The following is a 6,540-nucleotide window of genomic DNA, read 5'->3' on the forward strand; positions in this document are numbered from 1 at the left end:
TATTGTACAGCAATTGGGCAACCATCCCACTTTCAATATATTGTGCGGCGTTTTGTCTCCCAGGTCCACCAGTGGGCAGGATGAACTTGCAATATATTATACAGCAATTGGGCAACCATCCCACTTCCAATATATTGTACAGCGATTGCGCAACCGTCCCACTTCCAATATATTGCGCGCCGTTTTGGCTCCCAGGTCCACCAGTGGGCAGGATGAACTTGCAATATATTATACAGCAATTGGGCAACCATCCCACTTCCAATATATTTTAAGGTTCCAGGTCTACCAGTGGGCATCTTTTTTGACGGTGCAGGCTGATTGGTTTAGTCCGAGGGCGGGGGCTTAAGTGTGGGCCAGATAGGTTCGACCGGTGCGCCGGGTCCCTGGGGCTCTGGGTCTCTGGGTCTCTGGGTCCCTGGGTCCCTGGGTCCCTGGGGCTCTGGGTCTCTGGGTCCCTGGGACCCTGGGTCCCTGGGGCTCTGGGTCTCTGGGTCTCTGGGTCCCTGGGGCTCTGGGGCTCTGGGTCCCTGGGTCCCTGGGTCCCTGGGACTCTGGGACTCTGGGACTCTGGGACTCTGGGACTCTGGGACTCTGGGGCTCTGGGGCTCTGGGTCCCTGGGGCTCTGGGTCTCTGGGTCTCTGGGTCTCTGGGTCCCTGGGTCTCTGGGTCCCTGGGACTCTGGGTCCCTGGGACTCTGGGTCCCTGGGTCCCTGGGGCTCTGGGGCTCTGGGTCTCTGGGTCTCTGGGTCTCTGGGACTCTGGGGCTCTGGGGCTCTGGGTCCCTGGGGCTCTGGGTCTCTGGGTCCCTGGGACTCTGGGTCTCTGGGTCCCTGGGACTCTGGGGCTCTGGGTCCCTGGGGCTCTGGGTCCCTGGGGCTCTGGGGCTCTGGGGCTCTGGGACTCTGGGGCTCTGGGGCTCTGGGTCCCTGGGGCCCTGGGACTCTGGGGCTCTGGGACTCTGGGGCTCTGGGACTCTGGGGCTCTGGGGCTCTGGGTCTCTGGGTCCCTGGGACTCTGGGGCTCTGGGGCTCTGGGTCCCTGGGGCTCTGGGTCTCTGGGTCCCTGGGACTCTGGGGCTCTGGGTCCCTGGGGCTCTGGGACTCTGGGGCTCTGGGTCTCTGGGTCTCTGGGTCCCTGGGACTCTGGGGCTCTGGGTCCCTGGGGCTCTGGGACTCTGGGGCTCTGGGTCTCTGGGTCTCTGGGTCTCTGGGTCTCTGGGTCCCTGGGACTCTGGGTCCCTGGGTCCCTGGGGCTCTGGGGCTCTGGGTCCCTGGGTCCCTGGGGCTCTGGGGCTCTGGGTCCCTGGGACTCTGGGGCTCTGGGGCTCTGGGTCCCTGGGGCTCTGGGGCCCTGGGACTCTGGGGCTCTGGGGCTCTGGGGCTCTGGGTCCCTGGGTCCCTGGGGCTCTGGGGCTCTGGGTCCCTGGGACTCTGGGTCTCTGGGTCCCTGGGGCTCTGGGGCTCTGGGACTCTGGGTCCCTGGGACTCTGGGGCTCTGGGGCTCTGGGTCCCTGGGGCTCTGGGGCTCTGGGTCCCTGGGTCTCTGGGTCCCTGGGACTCTGGGGCTCTGGGACTCTGGGGCTCTGGGGCTCTGGGTCCCTGGGTCCCTGGGGCTCTGGGGCTCTGGGTCCCTGGGACTCTGGGGCTCTGGGTCCCTGGGGCTCTGGGTCTCTGGGTCTCTGGGTCCCTGGGACTCTGGGGCTCTGGTTCCCTGGGGCTCTGGGGCTCTGGGTCTCTGGGGCTCTGGGTCCCTGGGGCTCTGGGGCTCTGGGGCTCTGGGTCCCTGGGGCTCTGGGACTCTGGGTCCCTGGGACTCTGGGGCTCTGGGGCTCTGGGACTCTGGGGCACTGGGGCTCTGGGGCTCTGGGGCTCTGGGGCTCTGGGGCTCTGGGTCCCTGGGGCTCTGGGACTCTGGGGCTCTGGGTCTCTGGGTCTCTGGGTCTCTGGGTCCCTGGGGCTCTGGGGCTCTGGGGCTCTGGGACTCTGGGGCTCTGGGTCCCTGGGGCTCTGGGGCTCTGGGGCTCTGGGGCTCTGGGACTCTGGGACTCTGGGACTCTGGGACTCTGGGACTCTGGGACTCTGGGGCTCTGGGTCTCTGGGTCCCTGGGACTCTGGGGCTCTGGGACTCTGGGTCCCTGGGGCTCTGGGTCTCTGGGTCTCTGGGTCCCTGGGGCTCTGGGTCCCTGGGACTCTGGGTCCCTGGGGCTCTGGGTCTCTGGGTCCCTGGGACTCTGGGTCCCTTGGACTCTGGGTCCCTGGGACTCTGGGTCCCTGGGACTCTGGGACTCTGGGACTCTGGGGCTCTTGGGCTCTGGGGCTCTGGGGCTCTGGGGCTCTGGGTCCCTGGGGCTCTGGGACTCTGGGACTCTGGGACTCTGGGACTCTGCAGAGATCCAGAGGCTTATGGGAGTCTTAGCACCAGTGGTAGGCTCCGGGGCAAGCCTTATCACAGCCCAGCTCCCTTCTGGGAGCCTGGGGCTCTGGGTAAGATATAATTTGCAATTGTGATCCCAATTGCAATATATTTGACACAAGTCAAATATATGTGAATTGGGATCCCAATTGCAATATATTTGACTTGTGTCAAATATATGTGAATTGGGATCCCATTTGCAATATATTTGACTTGTGTCAAATATATGTGAATCGGGATCCCAATTGCAATATATTTGACTTGTGTCAAATATATGTGAATTGGGATCCCAATTGCAATATATTTGACTTGTGTCAAATATATGTGAATCGGGATCCCAATTGCAATATATTTGACACAAGTCAAATATATGTGAATTGGGATCCCAATTGCAATATATTTGACTTGTGTCAAATATATGTGAATTGGGATCCCAATTGTAATATATTTGACTTGTGTCAAATATATGTGAATTGGGATCCCAATTGCAATATATTTGACTTGTGTCAAATATATGTGAATTGGGATCCCAATTGTAATATATTTGACTTGTGTCAAATATATGCGAATTGGGATCCCATTTGCAATATATTTGACTTGTGTCAAATATATGTGAATTGGGATCCCAATTGCAATATATTTGACTTGTGTCAAATATATTGGAAGTGGGATGGTTGTCCAATTGCTGTCAAATATATTGGAAGTGGGATGGTTGTCCAATTGCAATATATTCTGATGGTGTCAAATATATTGGAAGTGGGATGGTTGTCCAGTTGCTGTCTAATATATTGGAAGTGGGATGGTTGTCCAGTTGCTGTCTAATATATTGGAAGTGGGATGGTTGTCCAATTGCAATATATTCTGATGGTGTCAAATATATTGGAAGTGGGATGGTTGTCCAGTTGCTGTCTAATATATTGGAAGTGGGATGGTTGTCCAGTTGCTGTCTAATATATTGGAAGTGGGATGGTTGTCCAATTGCAATATATTCTGATGGTGTCAAATATATTGGAAGTGGGATGGTTGTCCAATTGCAATATATTCTGATGGTGTCAAATATATTGGAAGTGGGATGGTTGTCCAGTTGCTGTCTAATATATTGGAAGTGGGATGGTTGTCCAATTGCAATATATTCTGATGGTGTCAAATATATTGGAAGTGGGATGGTTGTCCAGTTGCTGTCTAATATATTGGAAGTGGGATGGTTGTCCAATTGCAATATATTCTGATGGTGTCAAATATATTGGAAGTGGGATGGTTGTCCAGTTGCTGTCTAATATATTGGAAGTGGGATGGTTGTCCAGTTGCTGTCTAATATATTGGAAGTGGGATGGTTGTCCAGTTGCTGTCTAATATATTGGAAGTGGGATGGTTGTCCAATTGCAATATATTCTGATGGTGTCAAATATATTGGAAGTGGGATGGTTGTCCAGTTGCTGTCTAATATATTGGAAGTGGGATGGTTGTCCAATTGCAATATATTCTGATGGTGTCAAATATATTGGAAGTGGGATGGTTGTCCAGTTGCTGTCTAATATATTGGAAGTGGGATGGTTGTCCAGTTGCTGTCTAATATATTGGAAGTGGGATGGTTGTCCAATTGCAATATATTCTGATGGTGTCAAATATATTGGAAGTGGGATGGTTGTCCAGTTGCTGTCTAATATATTGGAAGTGGGATGGTTGTCCAGTTGCTGTCTAATATATTGGAAGTGGGATGGTTGTCCAGTTGCTGTCAAATATATTGGAAGTGGGATGGTTGTCCAATTGCAATATATTCTGATGGTGTCAAATATATTGGAAGTGGGATGGTTGTCCAGTTGCTGTCTAATATATTGGAAGTGGGATGGTTGTCCAGTTGCTGTCTAATATATTGGAAGTGGGATGGTTGTCCAATTGCAATATATTCTGATGGTGTCAAATATATTGGAAGTGGGATGGTTGTCCAATTGCAATATATTCTGATGGTGTCAAATATATGTGAATCGGGATCCCAATTGTAATATATTTGACTTGTGTCAAATATATGTGAATTGGGATCCCAATTGCAATAAATTTGACTTGTCTGTCAAATATATGTGAATTGGGATCCCAATTGCAATTTATATGACTTGTGTCAAATATATGTGAATTGGGACGTTTCCATGTGCCATCTGGTGGACGGATGAAAAATTGCAGAAAAAAGGCCCAAATTTTGAAAATTCATATCTCTTTCCAGGAGAGGAGTAGAGACTCAGGGAGAGCGGGGAAATTCATGGCGTGTTCCCCTGAGCGCACTGGACCCTCTCTCAGGCTCGGCAAAAATCATCTAATGGTTCCCGCGCACGGGTAAATCTCACTGTCCAATGGCAATATACTATACGTGGATTGGGATGTTGAGGTGCTTTCTTAAGGTAACGAAATGCCTCGTCATCTAATTAGTGACCTGCATGAATGGATTAACGAGATTCCCACTGTCCCTACCTACTATCTAGCGAAACCACAGCCAAGGGAACGGGCTTGGCAGAATCAGCGGGGAAAGAAGACCCTGTTGAGCTTGACTCTAGTCTGTCATTGAGAGGCTGCATAGGAGGTGTAGAATAAGTGGGAAGCCCGCCGAAGGCCAGCACCCGAGGCGGGCTGTCCGTGAAATACCACTACTCTTACCGTTACCTCTCTAACCCGGTGAAGGTGTCGGTGGGAACCCTTTCCTTGCTGGGGGTTCCTTGTTCCAAGGTGCTAAGCCCTGGGTGGGTCGCTTGGCAGTGAGTCCGGTTACACTCATGTTGCGGGCCTCCGTGCCCGGGGCGAGTCCCTCCGGGGACAGTGACAGGTGGGGAGTTTGACTGGGGCGGTACACCTGTCAAAGCGTAACGCAGGTGTCCTAAGGCGGGCTCAGGGAAGGACAGAAACCTCCCGTAGAGCATAAGGGCAAAAGCCGGCTTGATCCTGATTTTCAGTATGAATACGGACCGTGAAAGCGGGGCCTAACGATCCTTCCGTCTGCTTTTTGGGTTTTAAGCGGGAGGTGTCAGAAAAGTTACCACAGGGATAACTGGCTTGTGGCGGCCAAGCGTTCATAGCGACGTCGCCGTTTGATTCTTCGATGTCGGCTCTTCCTATCATTGCGAAGCAGAATTCGCAAAGCGTTGGATTGTTCACCCACTAACAGGGAACGTGAGCTGGGTTTAGACCGTCGTGAGACAGGTTAGCTTTACCCTACTGATGTTGACCGTTGCTCCGATAGTAATCCAGCCCAGTACGAGAGGAACCGCAGGTTCGGATACATGGTACTCGCGCTTGGCTGTGCAGCCACTGGTGCAAGGCTATCATCCGAGGGCTTACGACTGAACGCCTCTAAGTCGGAATCCCGCCTAGAAGGAGCGATACATCCGCGCCCAGCATCGGTGAGCTTGGTCTTGGATAGCCGGGGTGGGAGGTGCTTTCCTCCCCACCGCCGGTGACGAGAGCCGCATGACACTGGAACCGGACCGGGGCTAATGAACGCCTCGGTCCACCTCCCTCGTCAAAGCAAATGTCTCTTGATCCGGGTGTGAAATGACTCGTAAACGACCTGATTCGGAGTGCGGGTGTCGTAAGTGGCAGAGCGGGTGCATATACCGCGATCCATTGAAAGTCATCCCGTCCACTCAAACATTTGTCGGGGGGAAGGCGAAAGCAAACCCCCGGCCCTCCGGAGCGGTCCAGGTCTGGTTCTCTGGGGCGCGGGCCCCGGAGACTCCGTACACCGGTTAGAGGGAGCCGGTGGCGGGCATAGGGGAGGTGGGTACTCCCCTGTGAAATCCTGGATGACGGTTTTAGGTCTCGTAGTGGGCGAAAATCGGACTTAGTGCAATTTCCGAAACTCTGGTTCTCTGGGGGCGCGGGCCCCGAGAGTCCGTACACCGGTTAGAGGGAGCCGGTGGCGGGCATAGGGAGGCAGGTCGCTCCCTTGAATGGTCCTGGATGTCTGGACTTAGTGCAATTTCTGAAACTCTGGTTCTCTGGGGGCGCGGGCCCCGAGAGTCCGTACACCGGTTAGAGGGAGCCGGTGGCGGGCATAGGGAGGCAGGTCGCTCCCTTGAATGGTCCTGGATGTCTGGACTTAGTGCAATTTCTGAAACTCTGGTTCTCTGGGGGCGCGGGCC

General features: G+C 53.9%; 1 pseudogene; it reads left to right on the forward strand.

The window, feature by feature from the left end:
- LOC136680197 (28S ribosomal RNA) overlaps window positions 1-6,054 on the forward strand; it is an 11,319-nt pseudogene extending 5,265 nt beyond the window's left edge.
- The last annotated feature ends 486 nt before the right edge of the window (window positions 6,055-6,540 follow it).

Source organism: Hoplias malabaricus, unplaced genomic scaffold (genome assembly GCF_029633855.1).
Source record: "Hoplias malabaricus isolate fHopMal1 unplaced genomic scaffold, fHopMal1.hap1 scaffold_274, whole genome shotgun sequence".
In the NCBI taxonomy this organism is placed as follows: domain Eukaryota; kingdom Metazoa; phylum Chordata; class Actinopteri; order Characiformes; family Erythrinidae; genus Hoplias; species Hoplias malabaricus.